The following is a 24,122-nucleotide window of genomic DNA, read 5'->3' on the forward strand; positions in this document are numbered from 1 at the left end:
CCGATAATACTCCAAAATCTGCTTGTCTCCTGCTGTGAGTTTCCAAATCATGCCATGGAGAATAAAGTACTGCCAGGAGTGTCTCAGATAAAGTGTCAAATGTGTCTGATTTAATTGTTAGCGAAAGGATTTAAGATGCTGTTTCTCCCTGCTGCTAACACCTCTCATTGATTCTGGAGCATTTCCATTTGTTGTTTAACAGAAACAGCCTCGGTATTTATAGCCCTATCACTCTAGAAGGGAAGCATTTGCAATTTGCACTTTCAATTTTGACTCCTAGGTTTCTTTCTCTTTAAACACCCTTCAAATGGGTGTCAGACGGCAATTCAATGCGTGCTTTGTGAGCTGTGGCACACAGCAGTTCTCATCCCGATGGGCAAACAGTTCAGAAGGACCCCCATAACCCTTGGCTAATTGACGATGGGCCCTGGTGAGGCCCAACCTCACTATATCAGGACTTACGGGTTCTTGTGCACATGCCTGTGTGCTGCAACTGGGGTCACCGCTCCTGGCAGATTGTATTGTCCGAAAGTGGTTACAGCGGTATATGTTTATATCCCATTCTGCAAGCTTTTCTTACGATGAAATGTTAGCATTCCTGCATCAAGATGCGGGTTCTTTGTTTCCTCCTCTTGAAATTAAGGAGAATCTTTGTAAATTCTTTGACCAATAAAATGTGACAGAAATGGTGTTGCATGACTTCAAAGGTTAAGTCATAAAAGGCAACACGTGTTCTGTCTCTCTCTGTCTCTGTCTCTCTGTCTCTCTCTGTCTCTCTCTCTCCTCTCTCTCCTTCTCTCTCCTCTCTCTCTCTTAAGGCTGCCTTTGGAACTCAGCCACCACATGTCCAGGCCAAGGCCACAAGTGGATGGATGTTCTGGCCAAGAGCCCCAGTTTAACACTAGCTGATACCTAACTGCAGCCTCTTTAAGACTATGAGCCACAACCAACTAACCAGACCCTAACCCTAACCCACAGAGACTGTGTGAGAAAATAAATGATTGTTATTTGAAGCCACTGCATCTGGGGAGATTTGTTACAATGCAACAGGTAACCACAACTCACCTATTTCTCATTTTCCCTAATTTGGAGATCCATCGGTTGTTCAAGAATACATTTTTTCCATTTGGTATTACAAGTGCTAGAGCAATAATGCATCAGTAGGCTTGTTAAAAATAATAGTTAGGGGGGCGCCTGGGTGGCTCAGTCGGTTAAGCGTCCGACTTCGGCTCAGGTCATGATCTCGCGGTCCGTGAGTTCGAGCCCCGCGTCAGGCTCTGTGCTGACAGCTCAGAGCCTGGAGCCTGTTTCAGATTCTGTGTATCCCTCTCTCTCTGACCCTCCCCTGTTCATGCTGTCTCTCCCTGTCTCAAAAATAAACAAACGTTAAAAAAAATTAAAAAAAAAAAAAAAAATAGTTAGGAACACCAAGAGCGAACCATAAGGTAAAGTATGGACTTTAGGTGATGATGATGTGACAGTGTAGGTTTATCAGTTGTAACAAATGTACGTTCCGGTGTGGGGGGCTGTTGGTAATGGGAGAGATTGTGCGTGTGTTGGGGTTAGGAGCATATGGGAGATGTCTGTATTTTCTCTCGATTTTACTGTGAACCTTACAGTAAGGTAAGTAACCCTACAGCTCTGGAAGAAGGGGGTCTTAATAAAAGATAATCACTGAATTACTACTGCTAGTACTACTTTTAAAATTAACATTTACTGTGGATCAGGCATCATTCTAAGCACAGTACATGTATTAATGTAAGCATCCTCAAAATAAATCCATGAGGTGGGCCCTATGAACTACTAGGCTACATTGTCATGGAAGGACTTACAGAACATCCAGGGGACCCAGCAGCTCTCCAGGTTCCATGATGAGAAGAATAGGACAAGGGGTTGAGTGAAGTTGGGGAATAGGGAGGCCTGGCTGTTTACAAAACAGGCAAGCAAGAACAGAACCATCATTCATTCACTCATCAGTATCTGTGAGCCACCTGCACGTGCCAAGCCTCATTCTGGGTGCCAGGGACAGAGCAGTGAATGATGTGGAAAACCCCTGCTCTCAAGGAGCTGCCCTTCCGGTGTGCTAGGCCATGTTTCTTCTAGTTTCACAGGGTGGCCACTGCAGACCCCACTGCGCACTGCTCCTTCTTGTTCTGCTGACTCATCATAGACATTGAAAAGGAGCCAATTCCGCAACATGCTTAAGGCCACAAGTACATTCTTTACTCTTCCATAGCTAATTAGCACAGCTAATGGAATGCAAAGCCAGAGGAGAAAAAGGAAGATTTCAATACCAAATCAGCAACAATTCAATTAAAAAAAAGAAAAGAAAAGAGAGACTTTGGTAATAAATTCTGATGGGAAAAAGGGAGGTGATTTGGAACATATGAAACTTAGCATGGAAAGCAACACATTTGGGTAGGGACTTAGTGCAGTCAAGCCTGGGGACAGCAAAGCCACAGGGGTTAAGTTAGAAGAGGAGATGGGAAGGATCCAAGGGCATATTTTGCTAACTTGGAAATTATGCTTTGAGTCAGTCCTGATGGAGGCTACAAATATCACAACAATTTCTAAGTCACCCTAAAAGCTCATATGAAAAATTGCCTACAGTTTCTATTCTACTGAGCTTTGAGGCTTTGTAAGAGGAAGCGTGAAGCTACAAATTTCTTTCCAGAAGGGTTCAATTGACTGCATGCCTTAAGCTAATTGTACATTTTGCAGACCTCCAGAAATTGTAATTGCAGATCGGCTCTTCTAGCTAAGGAGGACTTTTGTGTAAAGCCTTTCCTAAGGTTCCAAGCTGGGTAGAGAGCCTGGCCAAACAACTGTTGGAGCCTCATGATGCAGGAGTTCAAGCCAGCAAGACAGCTTGTGAAAAAAAGACTAGAAGCACTGCCAGGACCCTAAGGAGTTCCCAACATGCCTGTCATGCAAATGCATGGTCAAGAGTTGGCCAGCTGGGAAGCAACCTTGGGACTCAGTGGATTTCTCTGTTGTCTCATGAGAAACAATGATCTTCCCTTCATGTAATCACCTGGTCAAAAAAAATCTTACTTCATTAGTTTTGAAAGTTGTATTACATTCTCAAAAATTTCTCGCAATCTTTCATCACAATTGGGGCTAGGAGGAAGCAAAGAAAGACTGGGAATCTTGTTCTCTACCAAAGAGTTCCTAAGATAAACCTGCCGTCTGCAATTTCTCCAAACCTTTTGAAATGGCAAAGGTAAAAGTGTCATTTAAATAAAAATGTCCCAAACTGAAGCTGCTTTAAATGGAGAAAAATCATACAGAATGTGACCTGTGTTTTGAACACATGCACCCAAAATAAAAAGTGTTAAAAGTTTAGAATTGAGAATCTTAATGTGTATTTAGGATAATACATAGAACAAGTTTTAAATACATAGAATATGAGCCTGGGTGGCTCAGTCGGTTAAGTGTCTGACTTCGGCTCAGGTCATGATCTCCCAGTCAGTGAGTTCGAGCCCTCCCCGCCCCCCCACCGTGGGGCTCTGTGCTGACAGCTCAGAGCCGGGAGCCTGCCTGGGATTCTGTGTCTCCCTCTCTCTCTCTGCCCCTCCCCGACTTGGGCTCTGTCTCTCTCTCGCTCCCTAAAAAATAAATAAACATTAAACATTTTTTTTAAAAGAATAAGTTTTAAATGTGAACACAAAGCAAAAATACCCTTTCTTTCTCTTAGTGGGTATTTCAGACCTCCTCTGCCCGAAATTAATTGAGAAAGGGAAGTAAACAGCGCTCTATCCAACCATGAAGAGGTAACAGGGCACTCTGGGCTCAGCTCTCCACCTGGGCAGCTGGCTCCTGGCTGAAGCCACTCTCTCTTCTCTCTTCTCTGATAAAAGAATCAGCCATCTTTGAACGGGAGTAGGATCATTACCTAGCGAGCTATAACTTTAAGGGAAAAAATGAAGATACCCCTTGGAAGGCATTTGGTTATACGATTATGTAAATTTTTTTCTAAAGTGATACAAAACAAGAAAATTAAAAACCTCTGTACCAAAACACAAACAACCTCAAAAGAGCAAAGGAAAAACCTATTGCCATATTTATGAGCAACCAAAGGCTATATTTTTCTATTTATAAATAGCTTATTCAAATCAGCCCAACAGGGACATGATTTACACTTTGGTAGAAAAAGGATGTAAAGAGTCCATTTTCAGAAAGCAATTCACCTAGCCAGTTAGCATACGGAAAATGCTTGTCTCATTCGTTAATGAAAATGTAAATTAAACATTAGTAAGATACCATGTTTCATTTTGCAGAAATATGGAAAATGAAGTTTGAGGTTATCTCGTACTGTCAAAGATCTGGGAAATATGGGCTCCCGCATATTGTAGGTGAGACAACAACTTGCTACAACTTTATGATAAGAGAATTTGCTAGTATCTATCAAAATCTAAGACACACATGCTTTTTTAAACTAGTAATTTCACTACATACACACACACGCAAATAAAAAATTTGCCACTAAGAAATTCCCTGGATATCCATGAAAAAAATTTATATAAATGTGTGTATTTGGGATGCCTGGGTGGCTCAGTCAGAAAAGCATGTGACTCTTAATATTAGGGGCTATGAGTTCAAGCCCCATGTTGGGTGTAGAGATCACTTACAAAATAATAAATAAATAAATAAATAAATAAACGTGTAATTTTGTGTAGGGATATGTGTGGTGTGATTGTACCTTTATACAAATGGGCGTTTACTGTAGCAATGTTTGTAAAAGACTAAAACTGGATACAACCAGCATCCATCAACAGGTTAAACAAATTATAGGATGTGATACCATTAATCCTTGTAAAGTCATTGAAAATGAGTTTAATTGTCATGGAATGATATGGAAATATTTGATAATGTAGGTAAAGAAAGCAAAGTGTGGCGTAGTATGTGTAATATGATTGTTTTGCTGTAAAGTAAAGATGAAAATGTACAGGGGAGAGAGATGCAAGTATATGCCATGCCCTCCTGACTGTAGATACATCACAAACCATCGATCAGTTGCATTTTGGAGAAAACCTGGGAGTTGGGGTGAGGGCAAAAAAAAGAATTTTATTTTTCATTTTGTCCTTTTTTGTCCCTTTTTACATTTTCTAGCCTGACACTATATTAATTTTATTTTACTTGTATTTAATTTTTAAATGCTTACGTATTTATTTATTTTGAGAAAGAGAGAAAGAGAGAGCAGAGAAGAGTCAGAGAGAGAGAGGGAGAAAGAGAATCCCAAGCCGGGCTCCCTGCTGTCAATGCAGAGCCTGAATTAGGGCTCAATCTCAGGATGCTGAGATCATGACCTAAGCCAAGATCAAGAGTCAGACACTTAACTGACTGAGTCACCCAAGTGCCCCTATTAAGTTTATTTTATAAAAATACCAACAGGGTTATCTAAGTAGGAAAATTGTACTCCAGCTCTTATTTTCTTTTTTGTACTTCTCTGCATAAAAAAGGAAAAAAACATACTATTAGCTGTACATTAAAATATGAACTCCTGGTTAGCTTACTACAGATGCAGATAGTTACATATAGAAATATTTATAGATGATACACCGTGACAGTGAAGAGATACAGATACCTGTATGAAAAAAAATATCATCATCTCTTATATCACAGTTTATATAAAAGAGTTAATTTGAAATAGATAGCAGGCTTAAAGGTAAAACTTAACTATAAAACTTAAAAAAAAACCACATCAGAATAAAAATCTTTGAAGTCTTTGTACCCTGAGATAGACAAATGTTTTTAGACAGAACACAGAAAGCACAAACCATAAATTTTAAAAATTCATAAATTTTATTTTATCAAATTAAAAACGTTCACTCTTTGGGGCACCTGGGTGGCTCAGTCTGTTAAACGTCCGACTTCGACTCAGGTCATGATCCCACGGTCTGTGACTTCGAGCCCCGTGTCAGGCTCTGTGCTGACAGCTCAGAGCCTGGAGCCTGCTTCAGATTCTGTGTCTCCCTCTCTCTGCCCCTCCCCTGCTCACACCTCTGTCTCTCTCTTTCTTTAAAAAGTAAATAAACATTAAAACAAAATTAAAAACAAAAAGTTTGCTCTTTGAAAGACATCACTATGAAAACAAAAAGCAAGCCACAAAATGGAAGAACATATTTCTAATATGTAGATTTAAAACACATAAAGACGTAACAAGTCAATAACAAGACAAGCAACCTGCTTAATAATTGACCAAAAGATTTGAAGAAAAACTTCAGAAAAGAACATATGACAGCCGGTAAAGTATATGAAAAGCGTTCAACATCTTAAGTCATTAGGGAAACAAAAATTAAAATCATAATGAGATACACATTACATATCCACTGAAATAGCCAAAATTAAAAGGACTAGAAAAATCAAATGTAGCATGTAGAATATTAAGCAACTGGAATTTTCATGCTGTTTTATTGGGAATATAAAATGATAAAATCAACTTGGAAAGATGTTTAGCAACTTCTTATAAAATTGAATATATACCTACTCTAAAATCCAGCTATTCTACTCCAAGAAAAACATATATTCACCCAAAACTTGTACACAAATGTTCATAGCAGCATTTTACATGATAGCAAAACACTGCGTGGGAGGGGGGATGGGGTGGGGGTCCAAATTGTCCATCAAATAGATACAGTGATATGCCCATACAGAGAAATATGGCTCAGCAATAGAAAAGATTGAACTACTGATTTATCCAACAAAATAGATGAATCCCAGAATTATTATGTCGATTGAAAGAAACAAAAGAGTACCTCATTTTTTATTTGTATAAAATTGAGAAAACGCAAACTAATTTATAATGATAGAAATTGGACCAGTGGTTGCCTGGTGACAAAGTAGGGGGTAGAATGGATTTTTAAAGGGTTGAAATGAAATTTAGGGGCAGAGGGGTGACAGAAATGTTCCATGTCTCAACAGTAGTGATACTTCTTGGATGTCTATGGATACCCAAACACAAGTAATTGTAATTATTAAATGTATGTAGTTTATTGTCCACAGATTATACTGCAACACAATTTTGTTGTTTTTCAGTCATTTACCTGTTGTTTGGGAGAGAGTCACCGAGGATTTAGAGAAAAAGACACTAGAGTTGGAATAAGGGATGGGAGCCAAGATTTAGAGCTAGCTAGTGAATATCAGGAAGAAAGGCACAGGAAAGAATGATACCCTAGGATCTAATTGTAAGAGATGGCAACTTACCAGCTCTGACTCTGATGTCTTCAAAGGTTCTGGTGTCCCTAATGAAAAATGTTATCTGATCAAGTTGTATCCTTTGATCCAATTCTTTCTTAACTCCTCCCTATGCTCCCTATCCCCAATAAAGTGATGGGGTCTGAGGTTAATACCTTAGAACACTGCCAAGTAAATTTTAGATATTATCTGCTAACCTAATGTTTCAAGGAGTGATGTCTGAAAATTGTTTAATGCCTTCTTCACTCCCTGCATTTGAGACTTTTGAATTTCTTTTTTTTTTCTAATTTTTTAATGTTAATTTATTTTTGAGTCAGGGGAGGAGCAGAGATAGGGAGACACAGAATCCGAAGCAGGCTCCAGGCTCTGAGCTGCCAGCGCAGAGCCTGACACAGGGCTCGAACCCACAAACCATGAGATCATGACCTGAGCTGAAGTTGGATGCTTAACCAACTGAGCCACCCAGGCTTCCCTACACCTTTGAATTTCAACAGGGTGCTCTCATGCTCATTAGTGGAACCCACAGTTGAGAACTCTTTACTGTGATGTAATAATATTGCATTGTGACTGCAGAAGGGCACAGTTGGGTTCAAGGCCATGGTTGGCTTTGGTGAGTGGAGGTTTTGGCTCAGCTCTTAAAACCATGAGATGCCCTTTTCTCTGACAGTAAGATTAGCCCTGCCAAATCATAAATGATTGCAGACCAAGACTTTTAGTGAAAGGAAAATCTTATGTAGATAAGATGAGTTTTGAATTCCTAAAAACTAGGAATTCAACTCATACAAAATCAGTGTCTTTTGGGAAAATGGCTCCTTTCTCGACCACTTCTGAATTCTCCCTCTGTTGTCTGGATCATGAGGTTCAATAAAGACTCAGGTGCAAAGATGGGGCTCACGTGTCATAGGTAGGGCTCCGCAGGACCCAGACCTGTTTCTCGCAACTATTTGCTTGTCTGTTAAGAAACCTAATAGGATCAAAGGATGATTTGTTTTAAAGCAGGTATGTTGTTTTGAGTGGGCAACCTTTAACCATTCTCCTGTGGGAAATGTTAACATCTTAAGCCATCAAAAATTATATAGTATGTATGGTAATTGTTTCATAAACTGATAATTTCTCCCTCCTCTTCTTCCCCTCCCTCAGTACGGGCCATAGTGGTTTGAACTGTGTCCTCCAAAAAGATATGTTGAAGTCCTTATCCCCGGTATCTGGGAATGTGACTTTATGTGGAAATTGGGTTTTTGCAGATGTAATTAGTTAAGGATCTTGAGACAAAATCATCCTAGATTTAGAGAGAGCCTTGTATACAATGACTGGTATCTTTATTTATTTTTTATAAGATAGAATTTTTTAAAGTTTTTTTTTTATCTATTTACTTATTTTGAGAGAGAAAGAAAGAGAAAGAGAGACCTAGTGTGTGAGCAAGGAGGAGCAGAGAGAGAGAGAATCCTGAGCAGGGTCTGCAACTTACAGTGCAGAGTCTGATGCAGGGCTCAAACTCATGAACAGTGAGATTGTCATCTGAGCCTAAATCAAGAGTCGGGTGTTTAACTGACTGAGCCACCCAGGTGCCCCAATGACTGGTACCTTTATAAGAGGAGAGGAAACAGAAAAGGAGCCATGTGAAGAGAAGGGCAGAGACTGGAATGGTGGCACTACAAGCCATGGCCACCTGAGGACTGCCAGGAGACAGCAGCAGACTAGGAGGAAGCAAGGAAAAAATCAGCCCCTAGAGTCTTCAGAGCATGGCCCTGCTGACACATTGGTTTGGGACTTATAACCTCCAGGACCGTGAGAGAATAAATTACTGATGTTCTCAGCCACCCAGTCTGTAGTAATGTGTTATGGTGGCCCTAGGAAAGTAAGGCATTGACCAATCCCATAAACCCATCCAGATCACCAACAATATTTAATTTAGACCATACCCCAAAGCCAGGTCAGAGAAACAAGGCACTGATATCATAGTCAGGAATGGTTTCTAAGTCTAGACTAAGGTAAAAGCAAAAGTCCAGGGGTGCCTGGTGGTTCAGTCAGTTAAGCATCTAATTCTTGATTTCAGCTCAGGTCACGATTTCAGGGTTTGTGAGTTCAAGACCCACATCACGCTCTGTGCTGGCAGTGCGGGCCTGCTTGGGACTCTTTCTCTCTCTTCCTCTCTCTCTCTCTCTCTCTCAAAATAATTAAATAAGCATTAAAAAAAAAAGCAAAAGTCCAAGTAATCGTATGTAGAGAAAAGACAAAAGTTGGTAAGATTGCCAATTAGTACTATTATTTTGGAAGATAGTATGACTTTATCTTGTAAAGCTGAAGATGTGCACAACCTTTCACTGAGCATGGCCACTGCAAAGGAGACAGACTGTTGCACATGAAGACAAGTGCAGGAACTTCTAGAAACATCATTGTTCCTAGTAGGCACAAACTGGAAAGAATCCAAATGTCCATCAACAGCATATCGATACATGAAATGTACAGTATACTTAGAAGTGGAATGTTATTCAACAGCGGATGTTCATTGATAAACCACAGCTACCTGCAACTAACTGAATGACTTTTTTTTTTTTTGAGTAAAAATATCACTGTATTTATTTTCATACACATAATGTTTCTACAGTGTCAACATCTTCCTCTCAAAAGCAGAACAGAAGAATCCCAAAGCTTAGAACTGGATCACTTGACCCTTTTTCTTTTTATAACCTCCCAGTTCAAAATGCTTACATCTCTTAACGGCCGGCATCCTCTTGGGCCCGAAGGTAGGTTCAACACACTCAAGCCTCAGCACAATCTTCTTTGTGGTTTCAGCCTTCTTCAGGAAAATTGGCTCCTCCTGGCCACACTGCTTCCGATCACAGCGCCTCCTTCCCTGGGCATACAGTGAATCCTTGCCCTTCCCATACTAGGTCACTTTGTGAGGCTGATGTTTTCCTCACTTCTTACAGAAAGTCCTTTGGGTTTTAGGAACATTGATGATCTTTGCAGTAGCACTGTCAGCACAAAGAAAACGTGAAATGTGGCATCCACACTCCTCGCCTTGCCTCCCCTTGCTCATACCTAACAGGAAAGGGAGGAATAAATCTGAATGACTTTTTAAAACATAATGTTGAATCAAAAAAAAAAAAAAAAAAAAAAGACAAGAGGAACGTATACATGCTATGATTCCCTTTATAGAAAATCCTGAAAAGAATTGTCAGCACTAAATTATTTAATTTGGAGATGCATAGTTGGGTAGTAAAACTATAAAGCAGACCAAGATAGCAATTACCAGAACATTTAGGATAGTGGTTAACCCTAAGAGGGAAAGCAAGTAGCTATGATTAGGAAGAAGCATTCTGGGAGGGATGGGGGGCGGGGGGGGGGGGGGTTGTGGCTCTTCTAATACACCAGTGACAGTACACTGGTGGCATTCTTTTTATTAAGCTGGATGGTGGTTTCATGGATGTTTATATTTTTATTTTCTATATGTTTATTCATTATAATTTCTCATATAGAGAATATTTTAAATATTTTAAAGACTTTTTTTTTTGAAAAAAGATAAAGGATAATAAAGGAAAGAAAAGAACCCATAGAAGCTTTGGAAGCATAAATTGTTCTAATTCACCTTGAAGAAATGTGTATGTTTTCATTAGGTTTTTTCACATAATCTTTCCTGCTCGGATTTCCAGCCTGTCAGCTAAAGTCTTAGTGAAGGCATTTTCTGCTGAAATCCAAGATTCTGGAAAAGAAGAAGAATATGATGAAAAAGCTCAACAAATCTTAATTGTTGCCTGGAGGTCAGGCCACGTGGAGAATGTGGTATTTAGCTTTGCCACAGACAAGCTCCCCCAAGGCTGCTGAGTGGCTGGAGACCGGTGGAGGTATAAGAGGGTGGTGAGCAAACAGACAGCACTTTGCATTTCCAAAGGGCTTTTCACATGGTCTCCTTGGAACCTCACCTTGCGAGAAGACTCTATTCCTTATATGTTCCTGGTGAGACTGTTAAACTACAGAGAAGTTAAGGTACTTGTCCAAAGTGTCAAGTTAAGGAAAAGATAGGGCCAGAACTGGAAACTACATTTTCTCCACCCGAATGCAGTGACTTTTAATGGAGTTCAGTGGTAAATGTGGTGACACCAACACACAGTAGCAGAAGACTCAGTAGCACTAAGTTGGTGTGATGGAAAAGTCTCAGACTCGGGATGTCAAGCCGTGGGCTGAGAGCCAGCAGACTCCAAGGGGCTGTGCAGAAGACAGACATGGTAAGCTAATCGGAGGACATTTGTATTTTGTAAGGCTTGAACCCACGGTGCAATCGAAACAAAATTCATATTGCTTGTGATGGTTTGTAGTGCTTAGCAAAATTCTCTGCTTTTCTTCCATGTGGTTGATATTCCATCCCCCCTAAATACTTACACCCTCCACGCCAAACCCCAGTTCTTTACAAACTCAAAGCAATGAATCACTTAGGAAAACATTTCGGATAAACAGACATAGTCAGATCTCTGTTTGGACTTCATGCCGGAGAAAGTGAGCAGACCTTGACTGTTTCATATCACTGCCCTCGATGCCAATAAGTCGACCGTTCGCAATACTGCTTCTGGGCCCTCGTGTGGTTGCAACAGAGGATATAGGAAAAGATTGAACAAATATCATCGTTCTATCTCAGTCCTGTCCTCAAAGCTTTTGCAAACTTAAGCAAACTATTTTTCATGATACCCTCCACAAACTGTGGAAGTCTACTGAAACCATTCCTGGTACTGATACTTTGAGTTTGGAAGGTAAAAGGTAAAAGTCTGCATTCCTTAAAAGTTTTGGTAATGTAACTAAAATAAAACATAAGCCAAAATGAAACCAAAACTAAGGGCCCGGTCAGCATCAAAATGAATATATTTCTCTTGCTTTTCACAGTTGATTCTCTCATACATTGCACCTGAGAAGCAGGCCAGTGGGTTGCTAATTTTGTAGAATGGTAAAGCATCACTAAGATCATTAGAATCTGGGGGACAGAGACAAGGCAAAGATGGCCTTGTAAAGGGAAGAGCACATGGTGGCAAAGGTGTTTGCTTATCTATTGAGCTGGGTACGATGCAGGGTCTGGACAAAATGCACTCTCTACTCTAACATGGGTCTGGGCGCCTGGTGGATACGTCAGAACAGCAATTCAGATCACCTCCTCCTTCCCCCTCTGCCCTTCCCCTGAGAGTTTCCTCCATAGTACAAATGCACACAACTCTAACATCTAACGTAAACCTTTTCCACATCATCATACTTCCACCAAAAATGAAATACAAGAAGAAAATGAGTTGAAACCCTTTGGAGAATTAGGAAGCTTTACATCTAGAGTTTATCTTTTAAATTGAAATGACACGTGTATCACATAATCGACATATAAAAAGAAGGCATTTAATTCATTTTTAAGAGTCTGGTGGAGTTTAAGGAAAGGCCGTGGACAGAATGATTTTCACCTTGAGCTAGAAGCCAGCATGCCTGATGCGTATCACTCTGGTAGACAAAGGAAGTTTCATATTCCTTCTCTCAGTGTTTTGACTGCACATCTACATGTAAATGGAATTGGCATCTGATATCAAACTATCCGAGAAAATAAAGAGAAGCAAATCAACATGGATTCTTAGACCAGTCTCTGCAGAAAGAATTTAAGTATTTGCAGATTTGAAGGAAACCTTCACTTGAAATTGCTGGGAGGCTTGGAACTGATAAACCTCAGTTTCCAAACCTGAAAACTGGAGACAATAACGGTACTCTCCTCACCGGGTTGCAGTGTTGGTTTAATGAGATCATATAAAGCACTAAATAAGAAGTTGAGTACTTAGTAATTGCTTAATAAAAGCTATAACTCATGATCATGTTTATATCATGTCCTATAATATTTATTTGCATATGCAATTTCAGGTTAATAGAGCGAATAATAAGAAAACTACAACAGACTGGAATATTGTGCGGCAATCTACAAATCAGTTTTTCTTCCATCATGCTATTTACTGCTCATAATCAAGCTTGTGGTTCTATATTTTCATGTGTCAGGTGAGGAAACTAAGGCCAATCTTTAGGAGTCCATAAGCAAACAAAAAGTAGGAATGCTGCTTTGCACTTTTTTAATACATCTATTGTGCCAAAGGTAGTTTTAGACATATATAAAAATTGGTTTCAACTGTTTTTAAACTAATATCTCTTTGAACTATATTTTTATAATTTTGATCATGACAAAATGTTCTTTGATCATATTCTGACCACTCTGAGAAATGCCCTATTCAAAGAAACACCCTATTCCTTTTGTACCCCTTTCATTAAAAAATATGTATTAAAGTAAAAGTGCAGGAACATGTCATATAGCTATAGGCATCTCATGATTCCAATCTGTATTATCTCAAGGGCTTTTCCCAAGTAGGATGAAATAGAGACCCAAAGAATTTAGTGGCTTTTTCTTCTTTTTTGGTTTGCTTGTTTTCAACACAAGATTTATCCAATTAACCATGGAATAAATAGGTTAATGATAATTTATTACCGAAAAGCTGCACTGTATGTATGAATTGTTCCCTGTTTTCATGGGAACTGTGTAGTGATTAAAATGATTTAGTAGCTTATTAAATAGCAAATGACACCTGTCCTACGTAAGACAATAAGCTAGTATTTGCTATCTCTCCATCCTGCCTGCATGTTAGAATCACCTGAGCTTTCAGAACTGACTCCTATCCACACCTCACCCCAGAGATGCTGACTTAATGGGTCTGTGGTGGGGCCTGAACACTGATGATCAAAGGTTCTCAATATATTTCTAGTCTGCAGCCAAGATGGAGCATTACTGCGATATTACTGTGATAGAGGAATATGAAACAAACAACGTTTAACCCCCCTCAAGGAGCTTTAGATTCTACTTAAGAAAAATATACTTTTAAAGTTCATTGACATACTTTAAAAAGGTCTTAAATGACCCACCACTGATAAATTACACATTCCTTTATCTTCCTATTCTCTTGTATCTCTCTCTCTCTCTTTCCCTCTAGTAATAAAATGGTTACAGTTCGCAGAAATAGAAAAATCACACCTTGAAATAAAAAGTATAAAAATCAAGAGCACTTAGTAATATGCTTACACATCTTAATACATATCTTAATAATATGCGTCCCAGATATCTTTAGTCATACAGAAAGGGAATTTCTTCTTGAGAAATGAAATGTGCCCTCCAAGTGTCTAATAATAATTATAGATCTTAGGGAGTGTGTTAATCGTGAAAACGACATTCAGAACTGATCGTGGGTTTTGTTAAGGCCCTGTGAATGCCTGTTTGGTGATAAAAGCAAAATCCAAGGTTTTCCCATTAGCAGATCATCACCTCTGCTTCCTGGCTCAAATACTTGGAGCTCTGTCTCCAGTCTAGTGTTGTCATTGCACCACCAAGAACCAAGTTCTCCTTGTTAATAGGCTACACTAAAAGCTGGAGAAGCCCCACTGGAGGAAGTATGATTCCAATTTGAGGATGAAAGTACAATACCCCCTGCCAGGTTTAAATTGAGAGCATATTATGCATTTTTAGTTAATTTCTCAGCCTGCAGAATAATTCGTCACATGTGTGCAGTATATATATATATATATATATATATATATATATATGCGCTCCCTCAACTGTTTCCTTAGAGACCCTGCGCTTGATGGGATAGTTGTAATTGGGGCAAAAAGTTAATAAATGACAATCACAGTTAAATACCCGATTTATGAAAGAAAATGCATGTATTAAAATTAAAAGGGGAATAATCAAAAGCAAGAGGAGCGGATTAATACATTTTTCTTGTCTCTGACAATTTTTTGTTAACATCAAGGCCCAGAGCACCATAGGGGTGGGGAAGTGAAATGAAATGTTTCTCAAAACACATGTACAGAGAAAAAACATGATTATAGCAAGTTAGTGTGGGAGAATCCACGCTCTGCATGGGAAAACCATACCTTCCTATGGATTTTAAATCAAGTTCTTCTGGATCGATTTTTTGTAGGTGTATTAGAAACTCTGAAGGAGATTTTGCAGGCCTTCCCTTTCGTCCCTTTCAAGTGTTTTCCTTTTTAATATTAATAATTGTTGCCATCTCCTACATAATTGTGGTGTCCATGATTCAGAAAAAGTACTTAATGATCAAACTCCTATGCATTCAGTAATGTTATATATTTATCACGTTTTTATATATACATAACATTTTACATGTATGTTTTCATATGTGTGTATATATGTAATTAAGCACAATTGTATTTGCATACATTTGAAAAATAGGATACACACAGGTCACCTGAATGTGTCTCCATATTTTGTAGTCCCTGGTCATCCTTTCCTTTGTTGGCCAGAAAATTCCCCAGGTCCTCATCTTAGGTGTCTGCAGAATGTCCAGCCCCTCCCACCACGTTTCTGAAGTTTCCTGAGAAGGATGCTTTTCCTTCCGACTCTATTCTCCTTTTTCCACTTCTCACTTTGCCTTCACGGCCACTGTCCATCCATCTAAGTCCATCACCACATGCATGGACGCGCCCTCCTCTTCACTTGCTAAAATATCACCAGTACACTACATACAGCTTTCATTCAAGATCTGCGGGGTATAGAAGGGTGCAATCACACCACAGCAAAGGAAGCAGTTTAAAACTGAATAGCAAACATCTCTGTTCTGTCCTTTGTCCAGCACTCCTTAGCAGGTATTATTTCTTCTCTCTCTCTCTCAAGAACCAGCCTGAATCTATTTTGCTTGAATCTGTTCTCTTTTAACCAAGAATTTCTCCCCTTTCCACTACCTCTCCTTCAACAACCTTCCTCCCTCCTCGGGAAGGTCCTCCACCATAGCGAGCAGGATTTCCCTCTACCTGTTTTTGGCATCAGGGTAAAATGAAAATCTCTATTCCAAGACATAGAAGCTTTAATCCCTTCTTTTTACTAGTCTGGGTGTTACGGTTAATCTAAAAAGTCCCATTAAGTCTCTTTCTTCCTGCTCTCCCAGAGTAATCTGCCCAAACTTTAGTCTACTTGTAACATCCCATTTTTTCCCCTCCCTGCCACACATAGGGCTGAAAATTATTTATCAGGCCTACAGAAATGCTTGATGCACCCCTTGACATCCCCCAGGGCATGCCCCAGGCAGTGGGCCACAGCTACACCAGCTTGGAAATAGCTGATCTGTACTTTCATAAAACTATCCAGTGAGTACAACTGGCCTTTGACACAGCTCAGTTTTGGTGAAAGCATTCCTTCCTCTCTATCATGGATTTTCCTTCTTTTCCTTTACCTCACTTGCTTTCTGTAGTGAAGCTAACGAAAACCTACAGAGAAAAGAGTAAAAGAAAGCTAGCAGTAAAGTGTTAACGCTCCCAGAGGCATGACATTTTAATGTGCAGCACAATCTTCAGCCGAGAGAGCTTAAAGCAAGAGTGTCTCTGACTGTGGGCTATTAATCATCCACAAGTCAGTAAAGAATCTATCTTTGGAGGACAGGACGCTTCCCCAACCTTTGGAATCATGCAATATAACATGCCTCCCTATGCTGTCTTCCTATTCATTCCCCCCTTTCCTAGACTAGCTTACCTGAATAGAAGAATTAAAATGGATGAGATCCAAGTAAAATCATTTCTTCCTCTTCCAATCCAGAGTACTGGTTTAATACTGCTTTATGCTTCTTTAATTGTCCTCCAAATGGATCACAGCACAGCCCTGACTCCCTAATAGGTGCTAAATAGGTTCTTATAAGAAGCCCCAGTGCTCAGGTCCTATAGAGCATTGGTTGATATCTGAAAGTCAGAGTTGTACATCTGTCTCCTCCTGGAAAAAAAAAAAAAAAATCTGTTAAATTATAAACTCACCAGTCAGGATGTACACTTGCATTTTGGATCAATGCCAAGTAAATATTCAGTGACCAGCATTATGTTGCAAGTTGTTAGGATTTTGAATCAGAATCAGATTCTCTGGGTCTGCAACTCAACTCTGATATGAACCAGGTGACCCAAGGCAGGTTATTTAATATGTCTGGCTTAGTTTCATCATATGTGAAGTGGGACTAATAAAGTACCTTCCCTGTGGGTTTGTTGCAGGAATGAAATGGGACAATTACTCTTTAGTGCTTAAAACAGTGTTTAGAAAAAAATCCAAATGTGACTCCTCATGGCTGTTTTCACTGAGGTATCTGAGCAATAGATACAGATATCAAAATGATTATGAAACTGATGTTTAGAAATTGCAAATAAAAGTGCAATGAATTGGCTACACAGCTGTAGAACTCCCAGCCTCTTTGAAACTATCAAATGTAAGGAGAGGAGAAAAAGGGTAACCATTTATTAAGAGTTTTCTTTGGAGATAACCATGGCTGTTTTGAGTTCTCACAATTCCTTTCAAATGATTGATGGTATGGTCTCATTATGATTTAATCTACTGTTTTTTAACTTCGAAGTGAGAAACGTCTTCAATGGGACTGCTTTGAGACCTTGATGTTGCTTGCCCTGGCCTGGAGAGCATTGTGTAACAGGACCTGACTCCCGCTCCAATGCTCATGAGAGCTGACTAGTCAGAGAAGCGCTCAGTGCTTGGGTAGCAGAGGAAGGACCTCCTGCTTCCTGGTTAGGGGCAGCTGCAGAGACTGCATTCGTGAAGGCAAAGGATGTAGCAGCATTCCCCATGGATCAGATGGTGACTACCAAAGAGAAGATCACCTGGTTACCAGTACTGACAGAGTTGCCTGGGAGGGGCGGAGGGCCCCAGCAGCTAAAGCTGGAAAGGAATGTCAAAGTGTCAGAGGTTGTTTAAGGACTCACATGTGGCCAGTCCATACAGAAATGCATGTATTGGTTCAAGGTTACTGCAAGATGGCAGGCCCATCCAGCCTCCACACTGAGTTCTACACAGAATCAAAAAAGTGTTCCCAAGAGAAATGCCAGCTTTTCCACCATTTGCTAGGCATAGAGGGCTGTTCAAGGAAGATATTTCCTGGTCGTCTCTTTCCCCTCTCCTCACCACAATTCTGACCTCAAAGGATCAGACATTGGCTAGTAAGTGGTGGGTTGCATTAGTCAGGGATCTTCAGAGAAACAGAACCAATAGGATGTGTGTGTGTGGAAAGAGATAGAGATAGAGATAGATAGGGATGTCTGAATGTGTCTCCATATTTTGCAGCCCAGGGTCATAAGGATATGGCCATAGATAGGGATATCCATCCATCTATCTATCTATCTATCTAATCATCTATTTATATATTTTAAGAAATTCTCTTACACAGTTGTGGGGCTTGGCAAGTCCACAATCTGCAGGGTTGGTGGCAGACTGCAGACCCAGAGCAGAGTTGTAGTTCAAGGAGTCGGAAGGCAGTCGGCTGATAGAAGTCCTTCTTGCTGGTGGGGGGTGGGGGGTGGTCAGTCTGTTCTATTATGGCCTTCAACTGATTGGAAGAGGCCCACTCATACTATAAGGGGCAATCTACTTAAAATGTGCCAATTTAAATGTTAATCTCATCCAAAAAATAATTTCACAGAAACATCTAGAATAAGGTTTGAGCAAATATCTCAGTTCCCTGGCCTAGCCAAGTGGACACATAAAATGAACCATCATAGGTGGGGTGCAGGGGAGAGGACAGGAGCAAGGATATGAGTCAGAAGCTGGCCATAGCACTTCCCCACTTTGAGTTGGCAGGCATATGGGGAAGATTTCATGTTAAATCACCCAGTGAATTTGATTATCATTAGGCACTGGCTATTCTAATTTTTGACATGCAAATCTCTGTATTACCTAAAGTAGTCTTAGGACACCAGGAGAGAAATTCATGGTCCTACCTGAGTACTCATTTAGGAGCAGGGGAAGATACTAAACATTTTAAAAAATGGAATACCAAAAAGAAAAAAACGAAACAAGTCTTTTGATTGCTCCATGATTATTCATGTATAATAAACCAGTTACAAGTACCAGGTACATAGTATATATTCAATAAATATTCATTTATCATTATAATACATACATATAAGATAATTTACTATAAACAACACAGAAAATCGATGTCCTTTTTTTATATATCTACTTTCTTTCTTAGAGGTTTTTTATTTTATTTTTTAGAGAGAGTATTTTTGAGAGAGAGAGAGAGAGAGAGAGAGAAAGAGACAGAGTGGGGGAGGGGCAGAGAGGAGAACAGAAGAAATGCAGCAGGCTCTGCACTGACAGCAGCGAGCCCGATGGGGCTCAAATTCGCATACCACCAGGTCAGGACCTGAACTGAAGTCAGACGCTCAACCAGCTGAGCCACCCAGATGCCCCTATATCTAGTTTCTTGATAATGACATATACATGTAGTCTGACAACCTAAAACAGATGAATACTTTTCACTAAATTGCTTGATAGGTGGGAAAGAACAAAATTTTTTGGTATGTGTTTGCTTCTTTTATAAGGTTATATTGCAAAGACTGTGCCTTATGTTTTGGTGTTTCACATAAACATATTGTCTGAACTTTCCTCTGTGGGAGGATAGATATAAACTTTGAAATTTAAATATGCTCACACTATGGCAAACATATTTGCCTTTGTTGGTGTTTATTATTGTCTATAGCCTGAAGGCACTATTGACTCTCAGGTAAACAAACAATTAGCTTGCTATTTGAAGTAGGAAGGTGTAATTAACAAATTTGCTTACCCATCTACCCCACTACCAACAGCCAGCACTTTGGGTCTTTTGCCTTCACCCTTACTCTTCCTCCCTTTCTCAGTCTTCCTCTACCTCTACCTCCATTTCTATTCACAAATACCTTTCTACTCTGCTACTCTGGATTCCAGAAAATACAGTTGCATATTATACTCAAAGGTGACGAGTCTGGGGCATCAGTCAACCCAATGCAATACTGATGTTCAAGGGTACTTTTTGAGATGTTATTTTCTTGGCTGTAGAAGCAGCCTATTAAGAGATGCTTTTCAGATTGAAGATGAAGAGCAATAAGAATAAATCTGATATCCAGATGCAGCAAGCTTGCATTAGGGCAGAAATTGACTCTATTCCACAAACAAATTTTTTCAGTGATAGTCTTAGTGGGTCTAATATGGCCATGGCCTTCTTGATCATCCTTTCTTTTCTGTTTTTTTTTTTTTTTAAATTGTGTATTATCAAGCAATTTAGCACTAGATAATGCAATACTTTATCCAAGATGGTTTCACCTTTTTAAAATTCTTGCCAAAGCCCTAAATTTTGTTCTTTTTTTTTTTTTTTAATGTTTATTTATTTTGAGAGAGAGAGAGAGACAGAGTGTGAGCAGGGGAGAAGCAGAGAGAGAGGGAAACACAGAATCTGAAGCAGGCTCCAGGGTCTGAGCTGTCAGTACAGAACCTGATGTGGGGCTCAAACTCACGAACTGTGAGATAATGACGTGAGCAAAGTCTGGCGCCCAACTGACTGAGCCACCCAGGAGCCCTGCCCTAAATTTTGTTCTTACATCAAAATGAGACATATGTGTGAACTCACAGAAACTGTAACCCAAAATAAATTACTTTAGTGGGCCACTACATAAGACCAGAGGTGGACTGGGGATGACATTATGTTGAGAGTCTTACTTTCCCAAACAATAGTGGGAAAGGCTTGGCTGCATCCTTCAGTGACATACATGTTATCTAATTTGTGGTTAAGATTTAAACAGGATCCCTGCTGGAAAGTCAGGTGGTTTCCACAGCCTTATTTTCATTCCATCAGACCACTTTGAAAATAAGATCTGCCAAGATTTTGAAAGTGGGCTAGAAAGAATGTAAGTCTCACCATTGACTTTTCAATGCTATATAAATCAAAAAGGTTGCCAGCAAGGAGACAGAATGAACAGGATTCCACAATGATGCAGGCAATTACTCTGGTAAATGTTGAGCCTTGGAAACTGAAATTGTGACTCTGTTTTCATATTGAGCAGGAGGAAGGAGATCATCCTCAGCTTTTTCTATTGATTAAGTAGCTGATACTTTTTCAACAATTTGTGGCTTTTTGTTAAAGCTTAGAAAAGCACTTTGTTAAAAAAAATAATGTTTCATTCATCAGATCTCTAGGTAGTAAATTATAGTCAACTGGAAGTTTTTGAACACCTCCTAGGAGTTGTGATATACATTAACAAAATTGGGTAACAGATTTATCCAAATCGGAAATATGAAAATGAGACCAACTTACATGAAAAACAAAAGGAAAAAAACTGGATTTGGAAAGCAATGTGCAGCAGTAGGAAGAAAGCAGTCATTTCCACCCCAGAATCCATTGTGAGGGCATCACATTGCCAAGCTTTGTTGCCAGCGTGATCTATATTCTTTTCAGATCCTGTGATTATTTTCATCATACTTTCTAAGAGGCTCTCCTCTCCCCTTTTCCAGACTTTATCCCTCCAAAAGTTGCTGAAAAGCAAGTCTTAACTGATGTTCCTAGAGCTGAACATATGAGAAGGCAGTGAAACTGACCGGCGTACTCCTTACCAGTGGGGCACAGGGCTTTCCAAGTAGGTAACCATGAAAGTGACCATGCCAAGGGACAGAACAGGAGGTCCTCTTTGGGTAAACAGGACATGCTTCCCCTTTTGACCTCTGGCTGACCTCCTGAGGGAAAGAGCCAAAATAGTCAGCGTCTCTGGCCAGTGAAATCAGTATCAGTGACAACTGACATTCAGAGAACTCCCTGAAGCTTTGAGAAGGAACAAAGCAATGACACAGCAGTATTTCTAGGCAGAGTTAAATGATAACAATACTGTATATGCTCATTTATACTCAGTCTGGTATCCACTACCTGTCACATTGCCCTGTGGTAAATAGCCTGTAGATTTATGGTGATTTGTTATAAAACCAGTTATCCTGTTGTCCTCAAATGGCAAGAGAGTATTTACACCTCATAATATGTGAAATATGAAGATGCAAGGCCCTTTTAATTTTAATTGGGTTCCTGATTAGGACAGAGAATGTTGAGCTGCTATTGTAGTTTTGTGGGCTTGTTTTCAGCACACAGAACTAGCAACAATCACCATGAACACCTTTCTTATAAATACGATAAATAAATGTGGAATGAAGACTTTGGGGCCAAATTGGCATTGGTATCATTTAATTTCTTCTGTGTTTCCAGCCAATTAAATGAATGGGTGCCTGTGGTAATTAAACTCACTTTGATAATTAGACACTGAGGATTCTTAAATTACTGAATGTTAATGAATATTTCCCAAGTACGATCCTAAGTGCTGCCAAATGGAATTTTACTGTTTATTATTATAGAGTTCTTTAAAAAAAATTCCACATATAAAAATTGGAGCTAGAAATAGAGGATTTTATTTTGTTGCCTTTCTTTACGAGTCTGGGCAGGTTGATGAGATTTGAATCGAAAACAAATTTTGTTATAAACGAGACATAGTTGAACTAATTCCTTGGAACTTGGAAGGCCACACATAATAGCGCACAAATGAAAGCCACAGACAGGAGAAAATTGCTGCCTCACTGCAGTTGCCTACAAATAGACAACCCATAAATGCCAACTCTCTTTGCTAATAATTTGAGGCTAAAGCAGACAAAAGGTCTGAGCATCTTGGAGGTGTGCTCCAAGAAATATACAATGGTACTGCTCCGGGTTTTCCATCAGCAGATGAACCATATTGAGCATTCTGATCTGAACACTGTGGTTACAATGATTCTTGAGGTTGTTTTATAACCCTTGATAACTTGTTCCTCAGGCCTACCGTGCAAACCAGCAGATACTTGGATCAAACATTAAGCAGTAAGTACTCTAGGAACCATTTCTAGGCCATGCCTTACATATAATTATTTATTTCACATATTTTAAGTATTCAAATATGTATTTCAAATAGATCACAAAGCCTTTCTATCATCTCACTGAGAGGGACAAGGAAGGGATGAGCCAGGGAATTAGTGTTTCTTATGCATCCTTTATGTTCCAGGCCATGTCCTAGCTCTCCACATATCGTGATGCCGTCACTAAAAAGTGATGGCATATTGATGGTTTCCTTATTTCTATGGGACAAGACAATATAAAACTTTAGCACTAGCCCAACATATTCTACACTATACTATACCATTTAAATCAGCAAATTCATACTCAGTCACTGAGGTCAAACCTAGCCCTACCACTTCAGCACCATGTTGAGGGAGCCTCTCTGGGGCTTGAATATCTCACCCATTAAAGGGGGTAATAACCCTGCCAAGCAGGGTTGTTGTGAGGGCTCAGCTTGATAACATGATAAAAGACCAGAGTACAGTTCCTAGTATTTTAAATGCCACTTTCTCTCTTTCTTTTCTCCCTTCTTGACAGAATAGGGGATAGTCACCTTTTTAACATACTCCAATTTGGCCTTAAATCAGTTTTAATTATGCTATCTAATACAGATAAAAGGAATGAATAAAATGAGTCCTAAAGATACAAATCACAGAGAAAGGTTCTGGGGGTCTTCTTATACACCTCCCTAATAAGTGGATGGAATGAAAGAACGTCATTCAGTAAGGACACCTATAAGCTCCCCTTATAAAATTCCAATCCTCCCCGGTTGGTTCTGGGGATTGTTTTATTTCAGCCATTCTGTCCACATTCCAGATGGCAAGAAGCAGAACTTGGGGCATTCGAGCTGGAGGAAAGAGCAGAACAGAGGCATGCTTCCTCACTTTAGGTGTGTTTCTTCAAAGCTCACATAACACATGTGCTAACATCCCATTGGCCAGAACTTAGACATGTGCCTTGCTGAGATGCAAGGAAGCCTGACTAGTATAGTTTTTATTCAGAGAAGTCACGTGCCAGCTAAAAGGCAGGCTCTCTTAACGATAAAGGATACATTGTGTGTCAGATACATTGTGTGTCAGATGACACTCTTTGCCACAAGAAGTGATTATAAAATTCAAGGTAGGAAGGCGTTGTAGCTCTGATATATTCTGGATATATTTTGAAGTTAAACCCAGATGAATTTGTTGACTAATTAAATGGAGAGTCAGGGAA

The 24,122-nt window shown here is 39.6% G+C and overlaps 1 long non-coding RNA gene and 1 pseudogene across 1 annotated transcript in view; one reads left to right on the forward strand and one right to left on the reverse strand.

The window, feature by feature from the left end:
• Positions 1-9,841: 9,841 nt before the first annotated feature.
• On the reverse strand, positions 9,842-10,240 carry LOC122226010 (annotated as a pseudogene).
• A 627-nt stretch (positions 10,241-10,867) lies between these two features.
• The window catches only part of LOC122227767, a 52,790-nt gene continuing 39,535 nt past the window's right edge, over positions 10,868-24,122 (forward strand). Inside the window, exons 1-4 of the long non-coding RNA XR_006206217.1 lie at positions 10,868-11,426; positions 13,078-13,209; positions 21,518-21,639; positions 22,852-22,895. This is a non-coding gene — a long non-coding RNA (uncharacterized LOC122227767). The remainder of the gene's footprint in view (positions 11,427-13,077; positions 13,210-21,517; positions 21,640-22,851; positions 22,896-24,122) is intronic.

This window comes from Panthera leo, chromosome C1 (genome assembly GCF_018350215.1).
Source record: "Panthera leo isolate Ple1 chromosome C1, P.leo_Ple1_pat1.1, whole genome shotgun sequence".
Taxonomy (NCBI): domain Eukaryota; kingdom Metazoa; phylum Chordata; class Mammalia; order Carnivora; family Felidae; genus Panthera; species Panthera leo.